General features: G+C 44.2%; 1 pseudogene; it reads left to right on the top strand.

Annotated features, from left to right (window-relative positions):
* The first annotated feature begins 3,761 nt into the window (after nucleotides 1-3,761).
* Nucleotides 3,762-5,324, top strand: LOC138817028 (RING-type E3 ubiquitin-protein ligase PPIL2 pseudogene; annotated as a pseudogene).
* The last annotated feature ends 8,805 nt before the right edge of the window (nucleotides 5,325-14,129 follow it).

Genomic DNA, 14,129 nt, shown 5'->3' with positions numbered 1-14,129 from the left:
GCAACCCCACATGGAAGGGTTTCCCAATTAGTGTAGCTGAGAACTCTCTCTAGGCAGGGGACCCTGCAGAGAGCATGATGTCCATTCCAATGGCTAGACCAGGAGAGCAGAGGCAGAGTTATCTCAAAGGAAATAGGTAAAAGGTTTACAGTCAAGCGTGAGATCAAATCTCTAAAAATATAAGAGCAGAGAGGGACCCCAGGAGAGCACTCACTGGCCACAGAACAAGGAAGGGCAGAGCCTGGCTGAAGATCGCACACATTTACCATACACTAGGAATATCATGTTGGCCAAACACTTTTGGCTCACGCTTGTAATCCTAGCTACTCAGGAGACTGAGATCTGAAGATCACGTTGCAAAGTCAGCCCAAGCAGGAGTCCACAAGACCAATTAACCACTAAAAAACTAGAAGTGGAGGTGTGCCACAAGTAGTAGAGCACCAACTTTTGGCAAAAAGCTAAGAGATCACACCCAGGCCCTGAGTTCAAGCCCCAGTACACACACACACACACACACACACACACACACACACACACACACATACACACACACACACACACACACACACACACACACACACACACACACACACACACACACCTCATACTATATGATACTGGTCAAAGAGATTCCCACTATCAACCTATTAAATCTGCAAAATAAACCCCACTGAAGGAATTTTTGTGAAATCTGAACTTTGTTTATTTGCTTACTGCTGAATTTCACAGCAGTGATTTGGTAAGCATTAGATACCTGATCAAATGAGGTGAATGAAAGTGCCCTTTGAAGTATGAGCTACTATAATCAGAAGAGGAAATTCAAGAACAAAGAGATTAAACCACTTACTCAAGATCCAGATTGCTTGCAAGTAATCAGATTCCTGACCTTCCTCCTACCTGTTTTCAAATTCTGTCTAACCAGTTTCTTTACCAGTGTGTGACTGACTTATTTGGAACCTTTCCTGTCATGGCTGTCTGTAGGGATTTGTACAGCCTACAAGGAATACCTTTGGGGCACTGGCTATACTCACTATTAGCTTTCTAATTTCCCCGAGAGTTCTCCATAGCTGAGCATGTCATAAATTTGAATAAATTATGTGCCTTATTTGCATATTATATGTCGAAGGTGGGAGACACTGAGATTTCCAGAGCTACAGACATGTGGATTTTTCACTCTGTTGGAAGTCTTCTGGACCATCAGAATCACAGCTTTCCCATTTGTCTAGCTTGCTTAGTGAAGGTACAAAACACTGCTGTGATGTTGGAGTATGTTCTGCCTTCCAGGAAGCCTGGGAGGAGTCATCTTATGAAGTAGAAACTTAATAGGAAATAAAGGAGTTAGCTATGGTAGTACATGCCTGTGATCCCAGCTACTCCAGGTGGGAGTCAGGAGGATTTAGAGTTTGAGGCCAACCTTGAGAAAGTTTATGAGGCCCTATTTCAAAAGCAAAATGGCAGGAAATACGGTTCAAATGGTAGAGTACTTGCCCAAACATGAGACACTGTGTTCTGCAAAATAATATATATATACCTATTTGTGTGTGTATATACATATACATATATATATATATATATATATATATATATATATATATTCAGAAGACCCAGGGCCCACAGATGGTGTGTTTATATAACTATATAGATATAAATATGTTTATATAGATATAAACATTGCTTAGGAAAAATCTATGCTCGTCTCTGAAGAAGGGGTCCCAGTGGCTCACATCTGTAATCCTAGATACTCAGGAGGCTGAGATCTGAGGATTGCAGTTCAAAGCCAGCCCAGACAAATTCCGTGAGACTCTTATCTCCAATAAACCACTCAGAAAACCAGAAGTGGCCCAGTGGCTCAAATGGTAGAGCCCTAACCTTGAACTGAGGAGCTGAAGGACAGCTGGTGTGTTTTTATAACTATATAAACATGTTTATATAGATATAAAGATCTATACTCTTCTCTAAAGAATAGTGATACTTAGTTAAAGTCACAAACACATTTTAACCTTCACAAGGCATATTTTCATTATCATCGTCTATAAAGTTTGTGAATTCTATGAGCTTTGACAATATAAATTGTTTCTTTCACATCGGTGATGTTTACATTTCTTTCCTTTTACTTAGTGTAAGCTATTCCCCTTTTCCCTCTCATTCCTCCCTTCCCATCGCTGTCTTTGGGTTGCTTAGTTCTTTTTCTTCTATGTCCAGTCAGCTGATGGGCCCCTTTGTTGTATGTTGTTCTGTTTCCCATGTATTCTGTGTCCTCCTCCTGGCTTTCCTCTGTTGCGTGCATATATTACCATATATATGGTCAAGAACATGGAGTCCTTTAGTAATGATACAACAAAATGAGTGGCTGTCCTTTGTTTCTCCAGTCCTGTTTACTTTGTCATATCTTCTTGCATTTTGGCTTTAGCATCCACATATCAGGGAGACCATATGCCTTTTCTCTCTTTGTTCTTGGCTTACCTCGCTCAAAATAATTTTCTCTAGTTCCATCCATTTCCCTGCAAATGCCATTATTTTGTCCTTTCTAATGGCTGCATAATATTCCATTGTATATAGGTACCACAATTTTTGGATCCATTCATCAGTAGTGGGGCATTTGGGTTGTTTCCATCTTGGCTATTGTGAACAATGCTGCATGTGTCTTTGTATACTGGTTCCTGTTGTTCAGGGTAGATGCCTAGGAGTGGAATGGCTGGGTCATAGGGGAGGTCTATATTTAGCTTTCTGAGGTACCTCCAGATTGCAAAGTAGTTGTATTAGTGCACATTCCCACCAGCAATGTAGTAGGGTTCCTTTTTCTCCGCATCCCCTCCAGCATTTGTCATTGGCTGAATTTAGGATGTGGGCCATTCTGACTGGGGTAAGATGGTATCTCAGGGTTGTTTTTATTTGCATTTCCTTTACAGCCAGGGATGATGAACATTTCCTCATGTGTTTCTTTGCCATTTTTTTGTTTTTGTTTTTGTTTTATGGTCATGGGGCTTAAACTCTGGGCCTGGGCACTGTCCCTCAGTTCGTCAGCTCAAGGCTAGTGCTCTACCACTTGAGCCACAGTGCCACTTCTGGTTATGTGAGTGGTTTATTTTTGTGAGTGGTTTTCTACCCGGCTAGCTTTGAACAGTGATCCTCAGATCTCAGCCTCCTGGGTAGCTAGGTTTACAGGCGTGAGCCACCAGTGCCCGGGAACTTCTTTGTACAACTACTTAAAGATAATAATAAGTTTTAAAATGTTTAAAAAAATTCTTCAAAGTGGAATTGCAGAAATTCATGTGGATTTAGTAAACAACATGGACTTGCTGGGCACAGGCTCCTCCTAGTGACTGAACTGGAAAAATTTGTAAGATCTTCCAAAGTTGCATTCATTAAAGGTTTATAAACCAAGGGGGGAAAATTTACCTGTGATTCAGCAAAGAGACCCAGGCTGAGGTTGCTTCCTCTTCAGCCCCAGCCACGCCCTCACCCACCCAGCCACACCCTCACCCACCCAGCCACGCCTTCTTCCCACAGTTAGAGGCTCCCTGAGGTCATTTCCGCAACTGCTGTGGCCACACCTCCTCCTTGCCCTCCACTATATAATCCCTCTCCCCTGCCCTAAACGTTCAGTCTCTTCGCACCTCAGTCACCTGCAAGCTGGTAAGTTCGTCTTTCTTCTAAATAACCTCTTTCCAAAGAAGTCGGTGCAGGGTGTTTTAATTCAAATAGAATTAATTTTCATTCTGAGTTGTACACTCGCTAGTTCTGCAGTCGCCGCTGCCACCATGGGGAAGCGACAGCACCAGAAGGACAAGATGTACATCACCTGTGCTGAATACACTCACTTCTGTGGTGGCAAGAAGCCAGAGATCCCAAGGTCAAATTTTCGCCGTCTACCTTTTGACCACTGCAGCCTCTCTCTACAGCCCTTCACCCACCCAGTCTGCACTCCAGAAGGCATCATCTTTGACTTGCTGAATATTTATCCATGGCTTACAGAGTATGGGATCAACCCCAGCAATGGAGAGAAACTTGATACAAAATCCCTGGTCATTCTGAACTTTGCCAAAAACAGTGAAGGGAAGTACCACTGCCCGGTGCTATTCACCGTGTTCACTGACAACACCCACATTGTGGCTATTAGGACAACTGGCAATGTCTATGCCTATGAGGCAGTGGAACAGCTGAACATCAAGGCCAAGAACTTCCGGGACCTGCTGACTGATGAGCCCTTCTCTCGCCAGGATATCATCACTCTCCAGGATCCCACCAATCTGGACAAATTTAACATCTCCAGCTTCTTTCATGTTAAGAATAACATGAAAGTAACAGACTCAAATAAGGAAAAAGCCAAGCAAGACCCATCTTACTATTTGAAAAACACAAATGCTGAGACCCGAGAGACCCTGAAGGAGCTCTACAAGGAATTCAAAGGGGATGAGATCCTAGCAGCCACCATGAAGCCCCCAGAGAAGAAAAAAGTGGATCAGCTGAATGCTGCCCACTATTCCACGGGGAAGGTCAGTGCTTCCTTTACCTCCACCACCATGGTGCCAGTTACAACTCATGAAGCAGCTGCCATCGATGAAGATGTGCTGCGATACCAGTTTGTGAAGAAGAAGGGCTATGTACGACTGCACACCAACAAGGGAGATCTCAACCTGGAGTTGCATTGCGACCTGACACCAAAAACCTGTGAGAACTTCATCAAACTCTGCAGGAAGCACTATTACCATGGCACCGTCTTTCATAGGTCCATCAAGAACTTTGTGATCCAAGGTGGTGACCCCACAGGCACTGGCACAGGGGGGCAGTCATACTGGGGCAAGCCCTTCGAAGATGAGTTCCGACCCAACCTCTCTCACACAGGCCGTGGCATCCTCAGTATGGCCAACTCGGGACCCAACACCAACAAGTCTCAGTTCTTTATCACATTCCGCTCCTGTGCTTACCTGGATAAGAAGCATACCATCTTTGGACGGGTTGTTGGGGGCTTTGATACACTGACTTTCATGGAGAATATAGAAAGTGACCCCCAAACTGACCGTCCTAAGGAGGAGATCCGTATCCACAACACTACAGTGTTCGTGGACCCATATGAGGAAGCAGATGCCCAGATTGCCGAGGAACGGAAGAAGACACAGCTAAAAGAAGCCCCAGAGATCAAGGTCAAGACCGGCCAATCCCAATCTGGTAGCCAAGGCCCCCAGACATACCGTCAGGGGGTGGGCAAGTACATCAACCCAGCAGCCATAAAACGAGCAGCAGAAGAACCATCAACCAGTACAGCTGCCTCTGAGACCAAGAAAAGGCCCAGACGGGGTTTTGGAGACTTCAGCTCCTGGTAGCAGTGGGCTGCTACCCTGGATCTGGTAGGGGTGCAGGGATTGAGGGCTATGTCCACACCACTGCAAATTTTACCCTTGTAAACTGCCTGACAGGCTCGGGTTCAATGAAACCATTGCCTGTTGCCCCATTCCTGGCTCCTGGGAGGCTGTGGTTTCCCCATCCCTCACCCGGGAGGAGTCTGGCTCCTTTCTAAGGCTCGAACCCAGCCTTCTGGGTCTGACTTTCCACCTTGCCTGGTGAGCTGGTATCTATAGGAAGGCTAGGATCATTGACAAAAGTTGGGTCCCCACCAGGTTTTCCTGTCCTCTCTTCTGTCATCTTAAGAATGACCCATGTGCTTATTAAGCATGGTCACCTGACCAGTGCCACCACCTAGTACCTTGTTAGAAATACATCTTCTCACCAACTGTGTGCTGAGGTACATGTTTGTAATCCCAGCACTTGACAGGCTTAAAGCAGAGATGGAGAGTTCAAGGACATCCTGAACTACATGGCAAGACCTTATCTCAACAAAACAAAACATCAGGCACTAGATAGAGCTGACCCTAAGGCAGAGCTTAAACACCTGTTGAGTTCTATAAGCTGGTGAGCTTTACAAACTATGTCTAGCTGCTGCCTGTTGCTTGGGTCTGGCTTATCCACACTGCTGGCTGCTCCACTTGTCTTCTCTGTCAGCCATACCTGCATGAAGCTAATAGCCCATGTGTGTGTGAACAGCTGAAGAAGAGGCTGCCCTGCTCCAAGTCCAGCCCATCTTCTCTGGCTTGCAAACCATGGCACCAGCTCCTTCCCTTGGCCCTATGAAATAAGTCCAAATCCCTCACCTGCTTCTCAATGCTTGTTGTCCAGCCTCAGTCTGTGTCAGTCCCAATCTTAGGACCTGCTATCTCATCCCCTAAGGGCTTCTCTGGAAGTGTGGGGACAGAGTCATAGCAGTGTTCTGTCTGGCATTAGTCCCACTTGATGTCCAGCCCAGCCCAGGCTCCCTGTTGTCTTTGCATTACCACTCCTTTCCGGTTTGTATCAAATTCTAACTTAAACTTGATCCTTGGTTTTCTCTTTCTCTAAATTCTTGAATTTTCAAAGACTCAAAAGCTCCTGAAAGGGAACAACAAAATGGTGAGACAAAGGACAAGGGGGAAACCAATGCAACAGTGATACCCACAAGACAATATATTGGAAATGATCTGTACAACTTGGGGGGACATTGGGGGAAGGAAAGTGGGAGAAAATGAGGGGGGGAAACAAGAAATGTACTTATTACCTTATGTAACTGTAACCCCGTACATCACCTTAATAAAAAATAAAAATGTTTGGTTTGTAATTTCCCTTTAAACAAAAAGAGATAGCTTACATTTTCCATATATCTCTCAATGAATGTACTGTATTACTGTTTTTTTAAAAAATTGATAAAATAATAATGGATTGGTCTCATTTGTTATCTGGTCCTTGTTTAATTTGTGTAATGGTTTTTGTATATAAAAGTTTACATTTTTATGAATTTTTTCTTGTGTAAAAAGGGATGTAATATGTGTGTTAAACCTCTGCATGTATTATCTGTGTATAGTGTGACAAATGCTTTTTCTTTCTTTTGGATGTATTAATAAATCTTGCTGTGAAGTTAAAAAAATAAAAATAAATCAATTTAAAGGCCAAGCACTGATGGTTCATGCCTGTAATCCTAGCTATTCAGGTGGCTGAGATCTCAGGATCATAGTTGGAAGTCAGCTCAGACAAGAAAGTCTGTGAGGTGGGCGCCAATGGCTCACACCTGTAATCCTAGCTACTCAGGAGGCTGAGATCTGAAGATCCCGGTTCAAAGCCAGCCCAGGCAGGAAAGTCCCGTGAGACTCTTATCTCCAATTGACCACCAGAAAACTGGAAGTGGTGCTGTGGCTCAAGTGGTAGAGTGCTAGCCTTGAGCTGAAGAGCTGAGGGACAGCGCCCAGGCCCAGAGTTCAGGCCCCACAACCGGACCCCCCCAAAAAAAAAAGATTAACAGAAAGGAAGCAAACCAATTTGGTAGAAATAATGTTTTTCTCACAAACCCAGGACTGGGAGGTGGCGGGGGGGGGGGGGGGGGGGGAGGGGGGACAATCAATTTAAAGAAACTATTAGCTGGGTGCCAGTGGCTCACTCCTGTAATCCGAGCTACTCAGGAGGCTGAGATCTGAGGATGGCAGTTCAAAGCCAGCCCAAGCAGGAAAGGCTGTGCAACTCTTATCTCCAATAAACCACCAGAAAACTGGAAGTGGCACTGTGGTTCAAGTGGTAGAGCACTTGCCTTGGGCTGAAGAGCTGAGGGACAGCACCCAGGCCCAGAGTTCAAGCCACATGAACAACAACAAAAACTATTAATAAATACTAACATGGTAGCTCGTGGATGGGGAAGGCCTACACCCAAAGCCTGAAACGTGAGCTAGAAAAGCAGATTTACATAAGTGGTCACTCTCGGTGGGCCCACACAGTGCCTCCCCTCTGGCAGCTGAGGACACCCCCAACCCTGACAGATCTTTCTTACCCCTTGTTTTTTTTCTTGCCGTGTTGTATATTTTTTTTATTGGAGCCCTTAACCTACAAATCCTAATCACTTTAAATTGTTCAATAATTCCAGATTCTGTATCATCCCTGAGTTTGGTTCTGACATTTGGTTTTTCTCTCTCTTTGTAATTTCTTTATTGAGATTAAGTGATTGCATAAATTTAACCATATTGCAGCAGAGTGATACTTAACTAAAGTCCCAAACATAACCTTCACAATGCAAATTGTCATTATCTTAATCTACAAAGTTTATGAACTCTACAAACTTTAGCAGTAAAACTATTTCTTCCAAATCAGGTGATTTGTACATTTCTTTCTTTTTGCTTAGTGTCAGCTGCTCCCTCTTTCTCTCTTGTTCCCTCCCTCCCATTCCCTTGTCCAGTGCAGCTGATGGCCCCTCTGCTGTATTTTTTCACCTGTTTTCCTCTCATTCTGTGCCCTCCTCCTAGCTCCCCTCAGATGTGCACGTGTGTACCCCATAGTCATCTAGAAGCTATAAGACAAATTAAGAAGAGGTCCTTTGTTTTTTGAGTCCTGTTTACTTTGTCATATCTTGTTGCATTTTTTTTTTGTCGGTCATGGGGCCTGAACTCTGTGCCTGGGCACTGTTCCTCAGCTCTTCAGCTCAAGGTGAGTGCTCTACCAGTTGAACCACAGCACCATTTCCAGTTTTCTGGTGGTTTATTGGAGGAAAGAGTCTCACGAACTTTCCTGCCTGAGCTGGCTTTGAACCGCAATCCTCAGATCTCAGCCTCTTGAGTAGCTAGGATTTACACGTGTGAGCCACCAGTACCTGACTTCTCGTTGCATTTTGAATCTAACATCCACATATTGGGGAGAACATGCACTGTTTGTTTCCCTGATCTTGGCTTATTTCGCTCAACATGATTTGTTCTAGTTCCACCCATTTCCCTGCAAATGCCATTATTTTGAGCTTTCTAATGGCTATGTAAAATTCCATTGCATATAGGTACCACAATATTTGGATCCATTCTTCTGTGGTGGGGCATCTGGGTTGTTGCTATATTGTGAACAGAGCAGCAATGAACATGGAGGTGCATGTATCCTTGTATCCTGGTTCCTGTTGTTCAGGGAAGATGCCTAGGAGTAGTATGGCTGGGTCGTAGGGAAAGTCTATGTTTAGTTTTCTGAGGAACCTCCAGACTGCTTTCCAGAGTGGTTGCATTAGTATACATTCCCACCAGCAATGCAATAGGATTACTCTTTCTCTACAGCCTCTCCAGCATTTGTCATTATCTGAATTTAGGATTTGGGCCATTCTGACTGGGGTAAGGTGGTATCTCAGGGTTGTTTTTATTTGCATTTCCTTTACAGCCAGGGATGATGAAGATTTTCTCATGTGTTTCTTGCCATTTTTACCTTTTCTTCTGAGAAGTACCCCTTGGCTCCCTTGCCCATTTAGTGATTGGCTTGTTAGATTTGGGAGGGATTTCTTGAGCTCCTTGTATATAATGGATATCAGGCCTTTGTCTGATATATTGCTAGTAAATATCTTTTCCAATTGGTTGGCTGTCTCTCTAGTTTGGTAGCTATGTTTTTAGCTGTGCAGAAACTTTTAAGGTAGTCCTATTTGTTGAGCCTCTCTCCAATCTGTTGTGCCCTCTACCCCTTCTTTTTTGTTGTTTGTTTGTTTGTTTTTGTTTTGTCAGTTGTGGGGCTTGAACTCTGGGTCTGGGTGCTGTTCCTGAGCAATTCGGCTCAAGGTGAGCGCTCTACCACTTGAGCCACAGCGCCACTTCCAGTTTTCTGGTAGTTAATTGGAGATAAAAGTTTCACAGACTTTCCTACCCTGGCTGGCTTTGAACTGCGATCCTCAGATCACAGCCTCCTGAGTAGTTGGGATTACAAGCATGAGCCACTGGTGCCTGACTACCCCTTGTTTGAAGGTGAGCTCAGGGTCACCTCTTGGTAGTCACAGTCACATTATGCCCCTCACTTCAATACCAACTTGCTACCCACGGAGCCCTGAGCTCTACCACAAGCCTGGGTCAGGAACTCCCTTACCCAGGACCATGAGGGCTCCCAGGAGTGTCTGCGGATGACATCCTTCACCAGAATTTTTTTTTGGGGGGGGGTTGGGGGGAGGTGGTTGTTGTTGTTTTTCCTTTTTAAACACTGGGATTGGGACTTGGGGCCTGGCACTTCCTTCGCGTTTTACTTCTTACTGGATTATAAAACAATGTACCTGGGAATATAGTTCAGTGGGAGAGTACATGCCCAGCCTGCTCAAGGTCCTGGGTTTGATCCCCAGCACACTAAAAATAAATAAAAAGTAAAATGCATTCAGAAAAAGTACCCAAGTTGTAAATGCACAACTTGATGTATTTTCAGAAATTTAACATTTTGGGGTAGCCAGCAATTGGCTAAAACAGAACATTCAACAACTCCAAAATCCCAAGGGCCTGTGCTACCCCTAAGAGTGACTACTCTGATTTTTTTTTTCTGGCAGTACTAGCACTTGAACTCAGGGCCACACACTTGAACCACTCTTCTGGCCCCTTTTTGTGTGTGTCAGGGGGAGTAGAGGTGTGTGTGCATGCACTGGTCTTGGGGCTTGAACTTAGGACCTGAGCACTGTCCCTGAGTTTTGTTTTTGCTCAAGGCTAGTACTCTACCACTTAAGCCACAGCTCCACTTCTGGTTTTCTGGTAGGTAATTGGAGATAAGAGTCTCATGGACATTCTTGCCCAGGCTGGCTTTGAACTGCAATTCTCACTCAGATCTCAGCCTCCTGAGTAGCTTGGATTACAGATGGATGTGAACCACCAGCACCTGGCTATGTGGATTATTTTTGAGATAGGATGTTGTTTTATGCCCAGGCTGACCTGGACTTTAACCTTTTTTTGGGGGGGGGGTCTGGTCATGGGGCCTGAACTCTGGGCCTGGGTGCTGTCCCTCAGCTCTTCAGCTCAAGGCTAGCACTCTACCACTTGCGCCACAGCGCCACTTCCGGCTTTTTTTTCTTTTTGCTATGTGGTGCTGAGGAATCGAACCCAGGGCCTCATGCATGCAAGGCAAGCGCTCTACCACTGAGCCACCTTCCCAGCCCAACTTTAACCTTCTTATTTGTATTTCCCTTGTATTTCCAAGTCCAGCTATTTAGAGAGATGAGGAGCAGGTGGGTCTCATGAATGTTAATGCTTGGGCTGGCCTTGAGCTGCAATCCTCCAGTGTCTGCCTCCCAAGTAGCTAGGATTACAGGCTTAAGATATCCTGTCTTGGAACCAATATACAAGGACACGTGCACCTCCATGTTTATTGCAGCACTGTTCACAATAGCTAGGATATGGAAACAACCCAGATGCCCCACCACAGATGAGTGGATCCAAAAATTGTGGTATCTATACACAATGGAATATTATGCAGCCATTAGAAATGACAAAATAATGGCATTTGCAGGTAAATGGATGGAGCTAGAAGAAATCATGTTGAGCGAGGTAAGCCAAGAGCAAAGAGACGGGGCTGGGAAGGTGGCTCAGTGGTAGTGCGCTTGCCTTGCATGCATGAGGCCCTGGGTTCAATTCCTCAGCACCACATAAGCAAAAAGAAAAAAAAAGCCGGAAGTGGCACTGTGGCTCAACTGGTAGAGCGTTAGCCTTGAGCTGAAGAGCTTAGGGACAGCGCCCAGGCCCAGAGTTCAGGCCCCACGACTGGACCCCCCCAAAAAAAGAAAAAAAAGAGCAAAGAGACAAACGGTACATGGTCTCCCTGATAAGTGGATGCTAAATCCAAAATGTTAGGTGATACGACAAAACTAACAGGACTTAAGAAACAAAGAACTCCCACTCATCTGGTCAAACCACTACTAAATATCCCCATGCTGCTGATCACATGTATGGTGTATAACATGTGTACACCGTTATATGTTATAGACTGTGATAGACAATTTGCTCCAGGAAAGTTAGAATGAACTTGTGACTTTAAATGAGCATCATTATGCCACAATACTGTGAAATTCGGGAAATTATGTAATCCCTTAATCACAATTAAAAAAAAAAAGAACCTCGGGGAAGGTAGGGAGAGAAGGGATGGTAGGGGGAAAACAATGGAGGGGGTAACAATGCTCAATAGGAAGTGTACTCATTACCTTACTCAGGTAACTGTAACCCTCTATATAGTATCTTTACAATAAAAAAAAATATTAAAAAAAAAAAAAGATATCCTGTCTTGCCGGGCACCGGTGGCTCACGCCTGGAATCCTAGCTACTTCGGAGGCTGAGATCTGAGGATGGAGGTTCAAAGTCAGCCCGGACAGGAAAGGTCATGAAGCTTTTATCTCCAATTACCAACCAGAAAACCAGAAGTGGAGCTGTGGCTCAAGTGGTAGAGTGCTCATCATGAGCTGAAGAGTTGAGGGACAACACCCAGGTCCAGAGTTGAAGCCCCATTACCAACAAAAAAAAAAAAAGATATCCTGTCTCGATCACTTTTCTGGCTTTTAATACTGCAGATTAATTTTGCTTGATTTCACATTTCCCTAAATGGAATTATATAGTATATATTCTTTTGTGTCTGGCTTTTTCCACTCAGCATCATTTGGGGAACCTGCATTCACGTTGCTGTGGGTAACAGCACTGTGTCCACCGTTGCTTCTACCTCCTGTCCATAGCTTGACCAGATGCCATGTGGCTGTTCCTTCTACAATTGACTGGTGTATAGTATTTCCTGAGCTAGATGAATAGTACTATCCCAGTGGGATTCCAGATCATCATCCTGTGTTCCATTTCACTCTGCCACCATTAATGCCTTAGAATTCTGTTCCACATCCTCACTAGCACAAACTTTGAGCTTTAGGCCTTTTTGTGTGTGTGCTGGTCCTAGGGCCTGGGTGCTATCCCTGAACTTCTTTTATCTTTTACTCTAGGCTAGAATTCTTACTCTAGGCTACCACTTGAGCCACAGCACCCCTTCTGGCTTTTTCTGAGTAGTTTATCAGAGATAAGAGTCTTATAGACTTTACTGCCTGGGCTGGATTTGAACCCCATTTCTCAGGTCTCAGCCTCCTGAGTAGCTAGGATTACAGGTATGAGCCACCAGCACCCAGCTTTGTCCCCTAGTTTTTGTGCTCAAAGATAGCACTCTAGTAGTTGAGCCACAGTTCTCCTTCAGCTTTTTGTTGGTTATTTGAAGATAAGAGTCTCCCAGACATTTCTGCCTGGGTGGCTTTGAACCACAATCCTCAGATCTCAGTCTCTTGAATAGCTAGGGTTATAGGTGTGAGCCATCAGGCACCCAGCTCTGTTGGATTGTTTGGCTTACACTTCCTTTAAGTCTTAATTTGCATTTCCCTGACAGTCATTTTTTGGTTCTTTGGATGCCTTATTCTAGGAAATGCCTGACCAAAACCTCTGATTATTTTCTATTTTTAGAACTAATGTAAAATTTTCTTTTTCTGATTGACTTGAAGGAGGATGACTTTATTCTGAATATAATCCTATTTGTTTATTTGCTTATTTATTTATTTTGTGCCAGTTTAGGGGCTTAAACTCAGGACCTGGGCACTGTCCCTGAGCTTTGTTTTGCTCAAGGCTAGCACTCTACCACTTGACCCACAGCTCCACTTCCAACTTTTTTGGTGGTTAATTGATGATAAGAGTTTCATAGACTTTCCTACCCAGGCTAGCTTTGAACCACAGTCCTCTGATCTCAGCTTTCTGAGTAGCTAGGATTACAGGTGTGAGCCACCAGTTCCTGATTTCAACCCACCTCATTTTTAAAAATATCTAATTCCATTCTGTGGCTTCTCATAAATAGGATTTATCTTAATATAATATCATTTTCCTCTTTCCTGTGTCCTATTTAAGAAACCCTTGCATTCCATGGCTATCAATATTTTCAGTATTTCTATCTTAAAGCAGATTCATTCTCAAAGTGCTTTTCCAGTGCTCCTAGAATGGATTTCCCTGTAAAGTACGTTTTGTTGTGTGGATCTCACTGCTGGGCTGGCACCAAAGGCAGAGAATTCCCTCATCAGAGATGAGACTGACTAGGATTTCAAAGAAAGAATCACTGAACACCAAGATGATGTCGAAATCACCAAATCAGGAGAACTGCATACCCAGTGATGCAGTTAATCGATGAGTTGGACAAGTAAAGAAGTGATCTGAGCCAGGCACTGAGGAATCACCCCTGTCATCCTGATTACTCAAGAGGGTGAGATTTCAGGATAATAGTTCAAAACCAGCCCGGGCAGGAAAGTCTGTGAGACTCTTTTTTTTTTTTTTTTTTTTTTTTGGGTCTGG

This window comes from Dipodomys merriami, unplaced genomic scaffold (genome assembly GCF_024711535.1).
Source record: "Dipodomys merriami isolate MVZ:Mamm:240054 unplaced genomic scaffold, mDipMer1.0.p SCAF_7, whole genome shotgun sequence".
NCBI classification, from domain to species: domain Eukaryota; kingdom Metazoa; phylum Chordata; class Mammalia; order Rodentia; family Heteromyidae; genus Dipodomys; species Dipodomys merriami.
The sequence above is the reverse complement of the archived record's forward strand: the minus strand, read 5'-3'. Positions and strand labels throughout refer to the sequence as shown.